The sequence below is a fragment of the Seriola aureovittata genome, chromosome 4 (genome assembly GCF_021018895.1).
Source record: "Seriola aureovittata isolate HTS-2021-v1 ecotype China chromosome 4, ASM2101889v1, whole genome shotgun sequence".
NCBI classification, from domain to species: domain Eukaryota; kingdom Metazoa; phylum Chordata; class Actinopteri; order Carangiformes; family Carangidae; genus Seriola; species Seriola aureovittata.
The window spans coordinates 25,276,261-25,296,151 of NC_079367.1; the positions used below are offsets into that span (position 1 = coordinate 25,276,261).

Sequence of the window (19,891 nt, forward strand, 5' to 3'; positions counted from 1 at the left end):
CCTATGAATCTGCTTTGTAGGTGCTTGAGGTTTAGAAAATGGTGCCAAGTCTTGCCAAACATTTTCTCCTTCCTGTTGGCAAGAACAATGTGGAATCCTTGCCATGGAAGGAAAGCATATTTCACACCCATACACACCTACACATCAAGTGGGATAGATTAGAGACAAGAGGCTTAGGGCATGAAAAGCACAAATAAGATTTCTTGGAGCATTCCCATACTGTAGCATGCTTGCAGCTTTCCGGTTCCTTTATTACCAGCCTCATGTGTTTGCTTGCTGTGCTTTGTGCTAGCTGAAAGTACAATGCACAAACACTGCAGGGCATTCACAAAGGAAAAAGCCTAGTGTAGACAATGCTGGGATACTTGAGGAGAGCTTTACAGTTTTAACATGTTGATGCGAGGCCTTGTGTTTACTAAAGGGTGACGCAAGAAGAGAGGCCACATTCTTCAAGTAGATGGATGTAGAAGGCGGTTTGCAACCTTTTTTAACTTGAGTGGTGGGTTTGCCTCCAGACTCTTCTGCTTTCGCAATCTATCATTAACTTGATGATTTCAATAAATCGAATCAAATCAAGTTAAAGGACAACGGTGTTATTAAGGTATGTTCCCTGTAGACGCCTCATATCTTCTAATATTACTTACACATTAATTAAATTCATTTTAGTAGGTCTTTGTGCTGCGCATATATTCAAGATAAAAGGGAATTAACAAGTCTAAGAACACTGAAGTCAATACTTGTGTCCTTGTGGAGAACATACAGTACCTCCTTAGTTGTGATAGAGAGAACAAACTTCTGAGAGAAGTGAGAGCAGAGCAACTCCTGATATTGATTTTCAAATCTTTTAATGGTTTTATAATGTGGATAACAGCTCTTTGTAGAGTTCATGCTTTATTCTCACGATGGAAGTTGGTTTCCCACATTCGCTCTTCTTCAATAACCAACAGACCTCTTGGATCTATATTTGCATAAGGAGCACACCTAGGCCAATAGACGTCGTGTGATGTGTCACTGAGGGAACAAGACAAGCAGCTTTCAATCTGGCCTTCTCAGGAAGCTGCTTTTCATTAATGACTCTTCTCTGCAGACTGAGAGGCTGCAAGAAGCACAATCCATGGTTTTAAAAAAAGAGACATTAAACATTGTTTCACACATTAATATTATCACATTCATCATCATGTGGATCTGGTGTCGCTGCTCTGTAAAATGTGCCAATCACAACGACACTATCACCCTCAATATAACTCTTCACTGTAATGAGCATAAGGCAAGCAAAGCATTACTTTCTTGCTTTAGGGTGATCTTTGTCATTAGCACTGTCATAGTTTGCCGTGGCTTCTTCTTCTTCAGCTGAATGAGAAAAAGCACGATCTACAGTAAATGCTAATTTGCTCTGGTTTGACAGAATGCACTGACATGGAAGAGATTACCTTTGACTGGCTATCTCTGAAGCCAGCAGACAGTCAGCTTTCAAATGTGAACTCACTTTCATACTGTATCGACTTGTGTTTGCTATAAGAAATGTTTTTGTTGAGTTTAGCCCATAGTTTAACTGCTCATCATCTGAAATGAGGGCTACAGCTGCTGATTATTCACTAGTTTATTAGTTCTGTTTCGATGAATTCTTTGATTTATAATATAAGGTCATATGTCCAATGCAGATTCCAGATCCCACAAAAGGGATTCAGTAATTATATAACAGAGAGAAAAGCTTCAAACACCCATATCGGACAAACTGAAACCCACAAATGTTCGGTATTTTTATGTAAAACAAATAATCAGTCATTAACATGTTTTTTTTTTTTATGTATATTATTATTTTGATTAAAAACCAAAAACCAAAACACACTTGAGGTCTCACTGTAAGTAAATGAGTAGATTAATTTCATTTCAGTTCTCTAATCAGTTATTTGAACAATAGTTAGAGCACTTGAAGTATCTGAGGCTGGTGTCCCTGATACTGCTGAACCTCTGTAGATCCAAATCTAATGCATCGTGAGTATCTTGTGTGGGTCCAGAGAGATGAATAAATAAATGAAGTGAAGCACAGAGGACTGACCAGGCCCCTCGCTGCAGCAGGGGGGCCTTCAAAGGGTTTGGGTGCTGTAAATCATTACACTCAGCATCACTGATGATCAAAGGCATGAGTTGCAGGTTTCTCGTGCACTCGCTCGCGCTCTCTTTCTCGCCCCCTCCTGATCTAAAAACACCACTGGACCACATTAATCCACCCGCCACATGGTTTGTTTTCAGAGCATAATCACAGAGCGCACAGTGAACTACTTAAACCATCTTAATGATTACCCCTGTGACTTACACAACTTGACACAAGGCAGTATATATTAGCTCAGCATGCAGCCACTATTCCCTCCTTTCAGGCCGGCCTCCCAAAATGTTGTGAGCCCCTGTATCTCAACGTGAGAATAATATGCTGCTGCCATGCAGGGAGTGTGAGGGAAAAATACCTCTAACCACCTTAAAAGGTTTAGGCAGTATATGTGACTTACAACAAGACAGAGTTTCATCCTGACATGAGATGAAAGCAAAGCAGTCAACCAGGACCAACTCCTACTCTGTGTCTTACATGCGATCTGTTAGTTTCCTAAACCTAACTCTAAAATGAACAAACAATAATTTACTTGCCTTAACAGACAGAACTATTGGAGTTCATGCCGATTCAAGATTATTCTAAAAAGCTGGTTAGTAGGAGAAAGTGAGAGAAAAAAAGAAGTAACAGAAATAGAGGGGAGTAAAGGAATGAAGTTTATTGCTGATCTTGCAATGTTTCTTCTAGACTGCTAAGTAAACAGCTGTTAATGCTAACATTAGCTATGTAGCAGTAACAAAACTTACAAATAGCTCTTTTAGAGGTTAGGACAGGTGTTATTCTATATTTTTCTATTTGTCAACAAAAACCATTAAAAGGACCAAAAGTGTTAGTGCGTCTTTACTTTCCTACCCTGTCTGTGAACCTCAGCCCCAATGAACAGCAGTCAACTGGTTCCTACTGAACATGTGCATTTTGGTGTGGTTACAAATATATATTCCTATTTAAACAGGAGGACAATGTGCATTTTTGGGGACTAATTTCAGCTGCGGATTAATACATATTTGCTGGTCTAGTGAGTATTTCATGTAGCAGGGATTTAGTTATGTCGTTCACCTAACTGGGTTTATTTAGTAATGATATAATAAATGGGACTTAGAAATGTAGTAAAATGAACAACAGCAACAACTATATTTTCTTAACACATGCATCAAGCAGGACAACTCCTGCCTTACGGCAACTCTTAGTGGACACACTACCTCAAATATTGAAACACACAGTAAACACACAGTCTGCTATAGTAATTACATATGTCTTGCAGGAAATCAAATGTGTGGGATCATTTCCAGAGGCTAAAGGACGACCCCAAGAAGATGACATGCAAACTCTGAAGGCAAACATTCACCTATCATTCATCGACCTCAAACATGGCTTATCATTGGAAGCATGTAAGTAGCCTAACATTAGCAACTTAGCATGGCCGCTCGTTCTGATATTCTCCCCTTGCTGGTTGTTATGACTGTGACGCCCCTCCCAGTGTCTTGGAGGTTGTCCTTGCCCACATCAGCAGGCAGTTGGTTGGCATGGGAGGGTCGTCAGCTGATGCTGTTCACCTGGGCCTTCCAGAGTATAAAAGCTGGCCCATGTGTTCAGTTATCCGCTCCTTTCCAACCGCTGACATCCATTTGTTTTGATATACGGTTTGTTTTTGCACATACAACACTCCCACAGCACATATACCACTCATCCATGCACTGCTTTCATGGTCTTTTCTTTTGGTTATAACACAATGTTTGTTTTTTAGTATAACTTATATAATGTAGTATTACTCATTAACGTTAATGTTACTTGTAATGTACTTTAACACCCCCACTCACCCCTCACCCCTAAAAATCTATATTTCAATAATCAAATTAATATCTTAATATAAGTATAGACTAATGGCTCATCCTAATCCTAATGTGAGAATATGTTCAACGTGTTTCATCAGTCAGGGCTGTTACAACTCTCAGTGTATACCAGTGTATTTAAGATGCTACTTGTACCTGATCAAGGCCAGAACAAATCCGGGTTCTCCATGTAATTATGTACAGGAGGTGTGTCCACATCCAATTATAGATTATTGTGGGGGTTGGCAGTACTCATGCATATTGTTATTTGTTCACCGTGTCTGAGCTGTATAATACAGAGCTCTCTATACTCAGGGGCTTTGAAAAACTGCGTATGCATATATCTTTAGTGTTGAATCTTTACAGTTTTATGCTCCTGGTTCTCTTCTGTTTACCCATCATTTCCAGGAAGTATCTTGTGGCCACTGAAGGCTTAAATTAGCATTAGCCCAAGGTTAATTGTGTAGGAAATAAGGGGATACTTTAATATAAATCAGCTTCTGTTGCATTGTGGAGTAATTGTCATCACTCTGATTACAGTTTATTAAAATTACTTGCAATCTACATAAAGTGGTGCTTGTACTTTAAATATTCTTGCAGAAGGGAAACTGAGGAAAAGAATAGTCAATATTTGTAATGTTTGGTATTCAGTACACAAGCCATTGTCAAAAAAGTGATGAGCCTTTCCATCTCAGATATTGTCAGACATTTGTGATAACAGCTCTGAATTACGAACCCATGACGTTTCTTGAGAGCTGTTTGAATTCCAGTTTGAAAAGTTTTCCAACTATGTTCCTGCAATTTGAATAAAATACTTATTTAATCATTGAATCAACAACTATGATAGGTGGCAGAGAAAGCAGAAAATGGAAATGTTGATTTCATTTCTGTCATATTATTCTCTTTGGGATCCAATTTAACCTCTGTCAGGCAATAGATCAGATGAAATTGATGTTCATTTTGAAGACCCGTGATATACAGATAGTCAATCAAAAATGAATGTTGCAGGGTTTCTCTCTCTCTCTCTTTCTCTCTCTCTCTCATTTATATAGCCTTAGCTTTTCAGAGCACTGGAAGACAAATTAGACTCCCCACTCAGAGTCAATTCATTTTTTTTCCTGATGTGGAGCTTTGGAGGGCCTCTTTTCACTTCACCTTCACACTTCACAAAATATAAATCACACTGACATCATGACTATGAGTCTGCAACTTTGTATTTTTTCATACTGTATATATAGACATCCATATACAGTATTATAGACTTAAGTATAGTGCATACATATATTTTTAGATGGAAAAAAATAGAGGAAGATATTAAGAGACGGAGAGCGCTCTCAGCATCAATCCCAGCCCATACCCATAATTAAAATGAATATTTTATCCCATATTAATTTTTTCAGCTCAGCTCTACCTCAGCCATTCCAGCGGACTGCCGGTCCAAACTGGACTCATTACTGCAAAACTATGTTTGGAACAGTAAACGTCCTAATGTTAAATGGTTTCTTAGATCACATAAAAATTACAAACCTTTATTAACTTTATTAACAGGTGAACAAAGCCGAGTTAGTCTGAAGAGCGACTAAAGACCAGGTGTCAATCATCTCCTTTTATACAGCCTAAGAATGTATCTTTGTCCACATCATCAAGTGGAAAGTCCCAGTCACAGGTAATAAATAAACTCCTGCTTCATCATGTTTATAATATCAATTCTTAGCAGCAGGTTAGAGTCCAAGATAACTTTATCTTTGTTAATAACCTCACTCGCTCTACATTGAACAGCTGTGTAGCTGTGCATGTCTTTTATAACCTTACAACCTACAATATAACATCCATTCCACTCTTGTTTACAATTCCCATGAGTTAATATTACACGATGAGTATACGCAAATGAAATCATATTAGTTATATGTTTACAATGCAAGAGGTCAGTTGGAGGATGGGCCTTTCCTCACTTTTAGCTCCATCACTGGGCATTTGCAATCAGGAACCTGGGCTACTTGTTAGATGGTGAAGTCATTGCATGGGAAAATATTAAAAAGCTAAAAGCTCAGGAGAGGGGTAGTTCTGAATTCAGACTGCATGTAGAAAAAAGATGGTGGAGATCTCTTCATGACATTTCACTCGGTCTCTGGCTTCAGTATTTCATAAGCTGCAATTATATTCAGAATCAATATTTCTCAACCAATACTGCTCATGACTATACATTTGTGGTCAGCCCTCATAAAGATTGTCCACAATCTAGGCTATATATTTCTATATGTCTATATTTTGTCATATTTCAATGAAAACAGTTTTATTCTGGTTTGCCAATAAAAAATGAAAGAAAGAAAAAAAAATCTCCCTACAAGCTTTGCAAACCAGATAGTTTCCAAGCACATCTGAAGTCAGATCAGTATGTCGATGTGACGTGATTGTCCCTCAGTGGGTTAACTGTCAAATTATCACATTGGAATAAAATGGTCTGATAAAATGTGCATATAGAAAGACACCAGGTGTACAAGGCATAGAGAGATGTTAACACGAGTCAATTAAGTGCACCTCCCACCTGTGATGGAGAGCAGATTCATTTCTATTTAACAACAGAGGAAATGAAAGTTCATTGGGTAATATTGTTGTGAAGAACGGCCAGATGGGACAGCTTTCAAAAATAGTAACAGGGGAAGGGAAAAAAAGAATCAGTGGGGGGAAAATTAAACTATGACTCTGTGACAGTTTCACACGTCATTGTAAAATGGAGCGTCCCTCTGGTGGAATGGTAATAAGTTTGTTAGATTACTTTTGTTTAACCTTTCTTTAACCTTTGTTTAGGAAAACAGGCCCGTTTCAACTGAAATGATCAGAGCTAGTCACAGAGTTTTAGTGAAATCCAGAAGTGGCGGCTTTGATGGTGTCAGAGTCGAAATTACTTCATTTTAAACCAATTATTACATAATTTACAGATTCAAAGCACACCGGCTCTTTGTTAAAGCTTCTTTAAACAAAGCAAAACTACTTCAGTATGACGTTCAAAAATGAAAACGCTCTCTGCAGCATTCTGTTAATTTACAGTCCTTAATACAGCAACAAATCATGGAGTAAATGAACTTCAATGTCACTTCAGTGCTAACATCACCCTGATAGTGGCTCTGCTCATGTTTATTTCATTCTTTAAAAGACAATTTTGCAATCCCGACTGAGCTCATAATAGGAAGAACATTAGTCGAGTGTGTGACTGTTACTGTAAATGTGAATATACTGTATATACAACATTGATAAATAACAAACTGGATTGGTTATGGTATAATAATGTATAATTAAGGCGTTATGTTCCAGATAGGCAAATGATTTTGCAGGAAACGGCACAAAATGTGTGAAATGTGGAAAATAAGGTGGATTCAGAGACGCACAAGTCACATAAAATAAAGAGCAGGAAAAAGTGGAGAGGAGTTGTGGGCAGCAGATTTCATTTGTTACAGTTAACACAGGGCACATGATTATCCTTAATTACAGCCATAAATTAGAGCAGAGGTAGATTCAGCTGAAATCTAAGATGGCGAGTGGGGACCTAAAAATAACTCCATCATGTTCAGTGTCAGCTTTGCTTTGAAAATCATTAGAAATGATTTGCTTTCCTCTGCATAATGAGCCGCAGTCGTTGCCTGGAGTGATCTGAAAAAGCAGTGGTCCGCTGGCTTTCACTGCTCTTCCTGCTGTGAGCAAACCACAGCAATTAGGAGAGGCAAGATACATAATGTACAAAAGTCATTTATGATGCTATATGTTTAGAGCAACAAAACCTCTTCCACAGAGATAAAGGTTATGATGTTCTCTCTGGCTTCCTACTGAGAAAACAATTGAGTTAGGTTTGAGTTTACAATAATAATTAAAAAAAAAAAAAAAAAGTTAAACCACAGTCCCTTGTGATCTTCTTGATGGAAGGTTTGTGTGCTTGTGGATGTTTTACAATGGCAAAGGTCAGATTTTACTCCCAACTTTGCTCACTGCAGCTTCCTCACAAGACGCAGAATTAGTATTAATGTAAAAAAAGTGTTTTTAGTATGAATTAAGTAGGAATAGCCAGCCCATAGAAATAGAAATCGGCTCTTTAAACGACATAATACTCATGTTACAATATCCTGCTTTAATTCTAATTTATATGCAGTAGATTAAACAGTAATCAAACCGATCAGTCCCACAGCGCACCTAGCTCCAGCCTCCAGGCTCAGTGATTCTCTGTCATTCAGCATATCCCTGCTGAAGCATGAAGTTGGCTGAAAGAAAAGCTCCACCCAAAAACTGTAACATTTGTATTAATTACTCAATATGTCTGTATTTTTCCACAGAATATAGACCTGGAAGAAAAATGGCAGCCATTTAACAAAATTCCTGCAAGAACTACCCATGCAGCATCATCTATAGCAGCTATCCAAAAATGATCACTGTATTCCTCAAAAATAATCTGTATTCTCGCAAAGATATTGTTAAAATTAGAGTTTGAGGTTTAGTTTTTCATTCTTTGTTATTTAACTCAAAAGATCTGATCCACATAACACTGTGTCTTTGTGTGTAGCTTTAATGCAGCCATTAGTATGACAGAACAGTTCTCACTAGAGATTAGGAGTAAAGCACTACACAGGAAGTTCTTGTCATGGATAAAAAGTAGTGAATAGTCGAGCTTATTCAATCTTTTTATGCCTCCTCACCGGCGTCTGTCAGGGCTGGAGGCATTATGTTTTTGGGTTGTCTGTCCATCACAAATTCATACGCTAATTATGACATATTAACTCACCTCATAACTCAAATATCTGTAAGCATAAAATGAAGTGATGACTTTTTATACCCAAATGGTCAAAGGTCAACATCACTGTGACATCATCATGTCCTGCCAAAACACTTCTGACTATTATTCAACGCTGTAACTCAGGAAGGGGAGGAGCTTGTGACCATAAGCCCTGCAACATGGCTGCTTGGCGGAGGCAAGCAACCACCAGACGGTCATTTTTATGTGCAACTGATACTTATTAAAGTGTCTCTGACGTGGGCCTTATTTTCATTGTTTTGTTCATCATTTCCAATCGTTCCGACAACTTCTTAACATTATCATCCATTAGGCAAATAAGAGGTCAATGAGAGGTTGAAAACCAATCGATCATGTTGTTTAAACCAAATTATTTTGAGGTCAAAGCAAAAGTGAATGCATCTGAAATTACAATTATCCTGTGTACTGTAAACTGTAAAGTACCAATATAGTGAAATAGACCAGGTCAAATTTGAAAGTAATTGTGCAAAAAATCATTTCCAACTGCCTGTCTGATCATTGGGCTGCTTGTGTTGCCTCAGAAATTAAAGCAGTGTTGCTGCAGATATTACAATTTAAGACGGTGAGTTACGGATACAATGTCATGTAAAATGGTCTCCAACTTGTTTCTTTATTATAATATTAATTATTATGTATTTATATTTATTATATATGTGATGTAAGCTAGATGTCTCTGTGCTCTGCTGATATTTACCACAGAGCTTTGTATTTGCTGGAACTGTCATATTTCTAACATGATTATTGTATGGTACATTTCCAATGAAACCATGGCACTCCCAACATACAGTAAGTAAAGGAAACTGTTTGCTTCCTTGTGAAGTAATGGTGACGTATCGCTCAGTAGGATGCAGCTTTGCGGTGTCTGTGTGTGCATGTATGTGTTTTTGACAGAGAGCCAGAAAGACATCTGTTTTGCTTGTTTTTCGGTTCAATCATGTCTATTCTCTCAAATAATAATCTCTAACATTTATTTTCTGTATGGCTTCAGTGCCACACGGGCTTGTATTTTCAAGAATGCCGTGTTCGAGTTCTGCCAGAATTAGGGCCAAAAGAGGTTTCTCCTGAAGGTGCACACCCACTAACCTTTCTCATCAGGGTTATATTGTAGAAACCCAGCAATCTTCTGCTGTTGTAGAAAATGAATTGTGATGGCAGTGCAGCGAGAGTGGGAAATCAGACAGGCTAGGTGCATCTGACAGTTTGTAAAGAAGCGGCACGAGAAACCACAAAGATCTCCGAGTCTCGGAGCCCGTGAGAGACAAAGCCAAGACATGTGATTGCAATCAGGGGGGGAACAATGTTGGGTGTAATAACTGGTTGGATATCAACTGTTCCCCACAATGTGTGCAAGATACTCCCGTCGCTGACAGTACATCCACCGCAGAGTTTGATTAGGAGCGTCCGGGCGATGGGCAGAGGAGGTAGGGAAACATCATTTCACTCTAACTGCATCCTAAGCGGCAATGACTCATGACTGCTGTGCTGTCCTGCGTGTAAACAGAGAAACTTGTGGAGATTGATGGTTGTTGTGGTGGTAATAGCAGGCTATCTCAGGGCCTGTCCAGGTTCCATTCAAACAGATCCCTCCCTCAGGTCTCCAGATAAAAATCCCATCACGGGCGAAGGTGAGGACTGATAGAAACAAAACCGCGGCCCGAGTCTTCAGAAGGCCTTTTGTCTGCTCCGCGGGGGTCTGTGTGATACAAAGTCAGCTTTAAGTATAGCACATTTCCAGTCATCTGCATGTAGTGCAAGAGTCCATTATGTCTTGCATGGTTCAATTGATTTTGATGATAATGGCTTATATATCATTTCTCTTGCATCCATCCCAGCATAATTAATGTGTATAATTAAGATTTCCATTACAACAGAGCAGCTGTTGTTAGCTTCATGCTGATAATGGACTTAGATCGGACTGAGATAAATTTGCTTTGTTGATTAGGTTAGGAATTACTCAGCTGTTTAGTTTTGACTTTGAGCTTCTTGTTGTACGTTATGTAACCAACCTAACAGCAAATGACAGTTCCTTTGTTTCTCAAGTGCCTGACTGCTGTAGATGAGATTAAGGAGATGTGAAGTATGTAAAATACGAGTCATGCAGCAGCTAAATGGTTGATTTCATGATGATAATGATAATAAATGCACTAGGGGCGGCTGTGACTCAGGAGGTGGAGCGGGTTCATCCACTAATCTGAAGGTTGGTGGTTCATTTCCCGCCTCCTCCACTGTCTTTGGGCAAGATACTGAACCCCAAAGTGCCCCTGATACAGTATATCATCTGTGTGTGTGTGTGTGTGTGAGAGAGAGAGAGAGAGATAGAAAAGCACTATGTGTAGAAAAAGTGCTGGTGGAGTGGGGTTTGCCTGCTGGATTGCTAGCTGTTTGACTGTTGGGGACTTTCTGTTATAACTATTAGGGATGTAACATTTCTGAAACCGACACTGAAACCACGAGACAAACTTCCATGATCTCATGTTGCGATACTGGAATGTGGAACCATGACGGGTTTGCAGCAGGGGACGGCTACAGCACAGTTTCTCTTGTTTTATCTTTAAATCAGTAAATAGCTACGCTGTCCGTTTCATTACTTTTTATTCATGTAAATATACAAATGTCAATTAGATGGTAATCTGTCTGATCCATACACAAATGTAATGTATGCTCATATATTGAATTTCCATATATGAAATACTATGATACAAACAAAACCAGCAGAGAATTTAATGTAAATTCAATGTAAATTCAATTTTTTCTGGGCAGTCTTAATGAATTCTTTTCTTTGATTTTTTTTTTTTTGGCATGCAAGCCAAAGTTTCAGACCCCATTGACTTTGCACAACAAAACCTCTGGAAGAAACCACAGCTTCTCAACGTCACTCAAACGGAGAGCATAAATAAGTCCAAACAAAATCACCAGTACATCCATCCAGAATCTGAGAGACATAAAACCCTGATGGTTGCGTATGATTGACATGTGTTGAGTTTCAATGGGAATTCCTGCCGGCACTTGCTCCTCATTGACCACTATGACAGTGACATAAAGTCCTCAAATGTGTAGTGTAGACTGGAGACTGTGACCAGTTGACTGCAGTCAAATATCTACAGCAATGATCCTCAATAATTGGATACCGGTCTATACAGCAAATATGATATCTGACAAGAACAGACATCAGGTATCCAATCCCACTCCACCCCACCACCACCTCTTCCTGCAAGTGTGAGCAATAAGGAAAAGGCAGATTGTGTTTTTCACTTGTTTGTAGGTGCCTACATCCAAAAAGGTTGAGATCACTATTGTCAATCCCTCGGCTGGAGTATAAATCCTGTTTAACACTGAAATGTCTGTGCTGGTTGTAATCCGATTAACTCAACTAATCTGACTATCTTTATAGCTCCCTTTGATGCTAGGTCCTCTATATTGACTTAAGTCCATTGAAACTGCATGCCAGAGTCATAGGTCACGTTGATCTCATTTGTTGGCAAATCATATGACAGTTAATATGAGAGGGCAAAATAAGCCTCTCAGCATTGATTGCACCTGTCATTTACACGGTGTAAGAGAAACCTGTAAGAAAGAAAAAAACAAACAGCTGCTTCGTATGTGGCTGTCAATGCTCCACTAGCTGCCTGTATGACTCAAATATCAGACTATTTACAGCCCATTTATTAAATCTTAAGCCATCATCTGCATGCATACTAGTTTCTCACTAGTGTGCATTAAAACTGTGCATGTGGTGCAGCCGAGTCAGACTTCTGCTTAAGCATGTTTTATCTTAAGTTTTTGGAAAAGACCCCGCAGCGTGAAGTGGAGCCAGCTAGAGCTGCAGGACGGGTAGCATTATCTTGTAGGGATGGAACAGTTCGGGGCATGTGCGTATTGTTCGGTTCAGGGCATGTGCAGAAAAGCCTTGTGCCAGTAACCCAGTGAAGTTTTGTTCATGCTAGCGGCAACACGTCCAGTATCTTGGCTCACCTACGGAGACATCACCCCGGTGCGTCAATTTGACAGCGCAAGGAGTTGAGAGTCGGGTAGGAAAGAACCATTTCTACTCCCTGCAGATTTTAAACTGCCTCTCAGTGAAAAGTCAGACAGGGCAAAAGCCATAACGAAGGGGTTATGGTCGATTATTAGGCTGTATATCTTATGCTGATGTATGGTATTTCTGGAGTGTAGAAAAAATAGAAATAAAAAAAACAACAACGTATACCGAACCGAAAAACCGTGATCCCGAAGCTGTGATACGAACCGAACCGTGGATTTTCTGAACCGTTCCACCCCTATTAGCTTGGATGTAAAGTTAATGCTCTGCCAGCAAACAAACTAGTATCAGTGTCCACAGCTTCCACTCACCTTGGAGTTTAATTCTGGTCACACATGGACAATAGACTTTCAATAAAACTACCAATTTACTTTATCTATTACTGTTTGCCATTACCCACACTCACAACAAGGCCGCAGTACACGGTACAACCACCGTGCAAGCGGCACATTGTAAACACATCGTCACGCACAAGAGATAGCACTTTGCTTATCTGCAGTATTCAATGTGTACCCATCACTAATCTATAAAACAGGAGAAATAAATAAGCAGAGGAAACTTGGTGCCATTCCTCTGGTCTGTTTTGCCAGAATGGCACATAAGACAGCTGCATCCTCAAGGTAATCCCGTTACAAGCAGCGCACTACCACCCGCTGCTGCCTGGAGTAGTAAATATATACTGTATATCTTATTTATCTTTATATCTGTTATTTAAAATTTTTTTGTTAACACAAAAGCTTTGAAGGACTTAATTACATCACTGTATTTACACAAATAATACATTACATTAAATTGCCAAAAATGTGACCACATATTTTGTGTGGGTCACACGAACTTTAGTCAAAGTGAAGAACAAACATCTTTTTATTCCAAGAGTTTTGATGTAATCGCCTAATGTTTGCAAAGAAGTAAAACAAAGACAAAATACTCACCTCGTGTGGAATAAAAACAATAACAACGCTCTGTTCTGTTGGGTTCCAGCGACAAACACGTGTGAACCATCCAAACATTTTAAATAACAATGGAAACGTTCCAGGTTGCAGGGTTAGCGGTAGAAAGCGCGGTGGATGGGTAGAGACGGTAAGTTAATGAGACTTCAGAGGCGCAAATGTTAATTTGGCGGAAAAGGTGGTGCAGATAGTCTGAACCCAGGTGGAAAGGTAACAAGGTGGACAAGCGGACATTACAAGAGCAACCAATGGGAACCGATTGTGTTTACTCGGTTAGGGTCAGCAGACGCTGGAACACTTTGAAGTTGTTCTAAAAGAACAACGGCTAAGATCGAGTGTGGAGGAAAGGTTCCATCTACGCTACCTACACTTTGCAGCTGCAAGGGAAGTACACCAAACTCAAGCTTGATAGCATTAGTTTGCAAATTATTTACCACTATGACTTTGACTTTACTTCAGCTTGGCAAAGATACTTAATCTGTATGACTTTGCATATCGCATATATATTATAGCGTCTCTTTTAACGTAAGTGTCAGCTAACAATCAAGCTGTTACACCAACTCTTTCCTCTCATTTTGCTGAGGGGAGAGTTAGCTAATAAACCTGAGGCGGTGTTAAATGTTTTAACTATTTAGCTACCTGCACACAATAGTTAATGTTCAATACACACATTCCTAGCGATTTTGGCAGATTTCCTAATTCATGAGATGTTTTTTCTGTCTCAGCAGATAAGTGGTGTGAGTTGTTGATTTCATGGGGTAAACTGAAAATGTGAGTGTTGCGCCATAGTTAAGGATGTTCAACAATTACATTTGTCATTGCTGTGGTGTTTCTGTGTGTCATGTTTACCGACCACCGGATGATGAGTTTTTTGATATACAATTCAATCAGTTTGTAACATAAAAATTTGATTTAATAACTTTTGGACTTTATGGTCTTCTGGCTCAGTTTGTCACAAAAATTGACTGATCCCCTCTCTTGTTCATATATACAACAGGAAATTCTCCTTTGGCAGCCCAGTACTTCATGTTATCTGTGGACCAGACCATTGTGAACAGCCACATCACTGTCTTCAGTGACGCTCTTGTGTTGATGTTTGGCTCTTACTACTGCATGAACATTTCCTACCCAGAAGCCCAAGGAGCAACATTGGAGTTCTTGCAGAGGTAAGAAAGCATAAGTTAATTCATTACATCAAAACAGATATAGGATGACCAGAAAAATGCAATCTTAATGTCATGCAATCCAAAACAACAGCCTTGCAATAAACCTCACCTTATCAATTCTGTGGCAATTTTGACGGCTGCAATTTGTGTTGATGTTTAATTGGACTGCATTATATCCTTTCTAATGTTCTCCACCTATATTTTTATATGACTGAAAGACTGGGGCTCTAAATGAAGGCTACATGTTCTTGCTGTGTTTGTAAAAGGCTTCGTCGGGTTGGAGTCCTGCACAGGTCCAGTTTTAAAAACCTGTTCCCGCCCCAAGCCTGCAAAGACCACACCCAACCCCTTATTTGTAATTATCTCCTAATTAATTGGCTTGTCATTTATAGCTATTGACTATTGATGTCACCATTCAAACAAACAACAGTTGTCACTAACATTTTATCTGTTGTGGCTAATTCATGTTAATTCATAATCTCCACAAACTATTATGACTATTAGTCAAGTAATTAGGTAAGATCACTTTTACATGTTTCATTTAAGAGTAAGACTAAATATGACTGAAACTGCCTCCAGATCTCCTTAAAATGAACAATTCCTGGTTACCATTCATAAAAATATGATATGATATGATGGTAATGTTTATTGATATTTATTTTCATTTGCAGCAAGCTGTAGCACATAGACCTGAGCAGTGCTCAAATGCTGAAATGATTAGTAGATTAATAGATTGACAAATAAATAATTAATCTAATCTAATTAATTAATTCATCTTTTAAGTTATTCATTCAGCAAAAATAACATTGTCTGGCTCCAAATGAAACTTCTTTTGGGTTTCTTACTGACTAAAAAAACTGACTAACAAGTATAAAATAAAACAAGACATTTACAGACTTCACCTTAGTCCAGTGTATTGTGAAGAGCATTTTCACTGTTATCTTCGGTTTATAGGCAAAACAATTGAAAAACAATGCACAAAAAAACCCCAATAAGATAGTTGTCTATGAAACACATACGGCTATTCCTTTATATCCTATTATATCCTTTAGAGTGTTGGACAGTTGTAAAGTTGTTTTTCATCACCATTCCAATTGTCTGTCATTCACTACTGGTCATCAGAGGACTACCAGCTGAGAGTACCAACACATTCTTGTTTCTTGTGTGTATATATGTATGTTTTGGCTATGTCTCCTATTTATTCTTGATTCATGCTCATGTCGAGCTGCAGCAACAGGCGCCAAATGTAACAGAGCTTCTGCTAATGTTTGTTTATGAAATAATGACAAAACAAATCTCAACTACCCAAGAAACCTTTGAGTAGACAATCGTCAAGTTACTTTCTGTTCCCTAATATTAGTACAGGCAATATATCCCAGGTAAACTAACAGACATACAGGGTACTCTGGAACAGGGAGAACATGCAAACTCCTACCACAAACATACTCTGTGCCCACTGTTCTACTGCCTTTATTGCACATGTATGAAAAGAGTATATTACAGTAGAGTCCACAGTTTAATACTGAAGTTATTGTATTTCATTTGACAGATGCCTTTTCAAGATAAATCCCGACGAGGAATCGAAAGTGGAGAGGAATGCTTCAGAAAGCACCTGGCGGCCCAGTCCAAAGGTTCTTTCCCTGATAACAAAAATTGTAGACTATGAATCGAGGGAATAAAAAAAAACATTCTTCAGAAAAGAAAACATTGGAGTCTGGTCTCCCTCCTCTCACATGCACAGTAATTCATACCAGTCTCACATAGTGTTTTCTAAAACACTCACTGTATTCTTGAGTTTGAGTGTGCGTGAAGTATTGTCAGAGTGTACCACTGTAACCCAGATGCATACTGGTGTATACTGATGTATATATGTGATAATAACATATCCCCTTATAGGTGACCTATATGGCAACATCACTCTTGATATAGGGACATATATGTAATGTATTACATTTCTATGAAAATAGATTTATTATCATCTGCTTATTGTCATCAGTTCGTCCCAGACAAATGTGATGCGTTTAAGCTGTTTCCAATGTATTACACATTACACCTATTGTATTGTCTTCCAACTGCATGTGTCACATGACTACTTTGGTTCAATCATGATCATTGAGTGATCACGCCTGTGGTAAAAGTAAGGCCACTTTAATTAACTCAAGATGGATAATAACCCTGAGACTGCAGACAAGTCAGCAGTGTAGGATCTGAAAGGTCCAACTGAACTCACCATTCATCATCCACCATTCAGAAACAGAGCCAGACCCATGAATCAGCCTGGCCGATATATGGGCCAACATTCGCATATTGCACATACATTGTATTTACAGTATGAGGGCTGATGAGTAATTGGAAATTACTGTACAGAAGTGCCTAAATATGTTTTAGGTAATGTAGAAACAGTGTCTCCATTTACTGAGAGCACTGACAAATTGTCCTTACGAGGAAACAGTATCGGCTGGAAAAATCCACGCCATTGACTATAGTCAGAAAAAAGGTTAATCTATTATTAATATTTATAATTATTATTATTGTTATTTTATAAAAGAGGAGAAAAAGGTCTTGTTGGGTCTGTCAGAGGACCATTGATTAACAGAGCTGAGCAGTGTGTTGCAGCAGGGAAAAAAAGCATGCATTTTAATTGAAGTCGGACTTTAATCTATATGTAAAGTATGGTGTATATGCATAATATATGCAAAAGTAGAATAAAAATATCAAAAGCAGATAGTGTTAAGTACTTAGTAGTGCTAAGCACAACGATCTCTATCAGTATGATGCTGGTAGAAAAAAATAAAGCGCAGAGTACACTGTCATAATGAGCAGTGTGTCAGCTTGCATACATGGCTTTTTATCTTTTAATGTAGACTGCATTAAATCATCTTGCACATGTGCTCCTTTTATATTGTAATGGGAAACCTGCAAGTGTATATTTAGTTTGTGTCTTCCTGCATGTACAGTACATTCATTCTCCAGTCTGTCATATCATTCCTCCTCTGCGAAAAACCTTTTTTGTGCGGTGTTCTGACCTTTCCATTATGAGTTTTTTTGTGTCACATCAGGACTATAGCGCCTTAGACATAATTGTTTCTGAGGAGCCAAATAAGATTTCAATCCAAATTCACAAACATTCTCAATGCGTTTGACTTGCTGATGGAAAAACAAACTCGTCATAGGCTTCACAACACATCATATCCCAAATATATTTCCGTCAGAGTCTGAGCCATTCACACCCTCAAATACATGGGAAACTTATGTTTAGCTGTCACATACTGTCAGTCCGGCTGTCGCGGGATTTTAGAAGTGTGCAAATACAAAGATAAATATGAAAGTGTATGTGTGGGGCGAATAATGAAGGGTTTGCTGTAACTGTCAGACTCTCACAGATCACAGCGTGCATACAGGAGATTATTCCTGGGGAAGTGACATGTCGATGACGTGCAAATCTGTATACACAATTACTATTATACAGACTTCAAGGGGACAGTGGGAGTCATAAATCTCCAAGAATGCGGTCACATTCAGGAAAAACAGTCGATTGATTTTATGCTCGGCAACATTTCAAACGTTTTTATTTAAAGTTTAATTATTTCAAAAGAGACAGATGAGGTATGAGAATAGAGAAAAATACTGTAACACAATTCAAATAATGTACTGATATTACAATTTCCCATTTTAGCTGACAGTGGCTACTGTGCTCCTCAAAGTGATTGTAGCTGTTACTGAAAATTGTGACGTATAGCCACACTATAACCTGTGTAATTTTAACAATAAAAGCCTATGAATTAATAGTCTTATATGAAAATTTAGCCCACCAATAAAGCCTGCAAGTTGATGGTATTCAAGGTGACACTAGCGAATTTTGGAAACCCATAACAATTTAAAGTAATCAAGAGCGACGATGGTTTCTAAAAATATTTTTAGACCCATTATTGTGAGGTAATGATTTATATAATGAATCCTAACGCTCAAGATATCCAAGATTATCTAATTATCTAATCAATTATAACACAATGGCAGTTTTTTGTTCAGGCGTATTTATTTTATCCACTTTCTGGTGATCAAACCAAATTAGGAAGTACAGAAGACTGCTATGCCACAGACCATTTCATTTTAATTTAAGATGTGATCTTTAGGAAATAATATTTAATTCCTCAAGATAACGTCATTAAATTTTTATCTCGGGATAACAGTAACTATAAAGTCAATATCCGCTCTCACCTGGAAGACTACGTAACATACATAATAACAGAAGCAAAATGTCACTGAAATGCCAAATCCTTGTAACTAATTAAGAGAAAGTGTGATTAATTTAATTTTACTGCCTCCCTCACATCACATCACACACACGTTCAAAAAGTTTGACAAGAATAATATAAAATACTTCCTGTTGTTGGGTTGTTCTCCTGAATTATCATTGCATACTTTTGTTTTTAAAAAAAAAGCACAAATTCTTGCGTGAATATTACAGTTTTGGATTGACTTTTAAAACCTGCAGTGACGCACATTTTAACATACTGTATCTACTTCTGTCATGCCTGCCCTGAGCTTTAAATTACATTATAAGAATGAAACGTTCTGCAAAGATGCTTCTGTGAGTCTGAGACCCAAAAAGTGCCTGTCAGAACTTTACAGAGCTCATTAGATTTTGCTTTTAAATTTTTAAAAACCTGTCCAATAAAATATGCATGAAGTACATGAACTTGAATGTCTTGTAAATACACATTTTCATATTAACCCCCCCCCCCCCCCCAACGGACTGTTAAATGAATTTTTTAAGACCAATTTATGTATGCGTGTGTTTATCACGGGAAGGTAACAGTTATGTTTATCCGAGTTTAGGCATCAGTCCTGATGTATTATACAGTGCGTACACAGTGTATCATATTTCATGTAAACACAATAATGTATGAAATCAAAGAGCTTGTTCAGCACTTCACAGGCTCATTAGCTTGTAATAGAACATGGATAATACATTTGACCTTACACAGATCCAACTTGGATT

The 19,891-nt window shown here is 38.3% G+C and overlaps 1 long non-coding RNA gene across 3 annotated transcripts in view; it reads left to right on the plus strand.

The window, feature by feature from the left end:
* The window catches only part of LOC130167201 (uncharacterized), a 95,617-nt gene extending 76,035 nt beyond the window's left edge, over positions 1–19,582 (plus strand). For 2 of the 3 annotated variants that reach the window (XR_008827248.1, XR_008827250.1), the window contains 4 exons: positions 3,369–3,495; positions 14,452–14,494; positions 14,721–14,889; positions 16,439–19,582. This is a non-coding gene — a long non-coding RNA (uncharacterized LOC130167201). The remainder of the gene's footprint in view (positions 1–3,368; positions 3,496–14,451; positions 14,495–14,720; positions 14,890–16,438) is intronic. The other variant, XR_008827249.1, reaches the window with a different exon arrangement.
* The last annotated feature ends 309 nt before the right edge of the window (positions 19,583–19,891 follow it).